The 226-nt window shown below is 30.5% G+C and overlaps 1 protein-coding gene across 1 annotated transcript in view; it reads left to right on the forward strand.

Annotated features, from left to right (window-relative positions):
- The window catches only part of LOC119586923 (insulin receptor-related protein-like), a gene marked incomplete in the record, with an annotated part of 99,749 nt that overhangs the window by 14,050 nt on the left and 85,473 nt on the right, over nucleotides 1-226 (forward strand).

A 226-nucleotide genomic window follows, 5' to 3' on the forward strand; every position in this document is an offset into this window, starting at 1 on the left:
ATGCAAATAGCAATTGCAATAAATTATGTAATACGAAATTAGTATCGACATGAAGAGACAGGTAACTATGTTATAAAAGTTTATTGCATTGCGTCATAAGAAAATATATCGCAAATGTATGCATAGTCAGATGCATAGCTAAAAACAGAACATGTACGCAAGCATTTATGAGAAAAATTAATCTTGAGTTTCACTGCAAACAATGTTAACCACAAACATGAATTGC

This window comes from Penaeus monodon, chromosome 22 (assembly GCF_015228065.2).
Source record: "Penaeus monodon isolate SGIC_2016 chromosome 22, NSTDA_Pmon_1, whole genome shotgun sequence".
NCBI classification, from domain to species: domain Eukaryota; kingdom Metazoa; phylum Arthropoda; class Malacostraca; order Decapoda; family Penaeidae; genus Penaeus; species Penaeus monodon.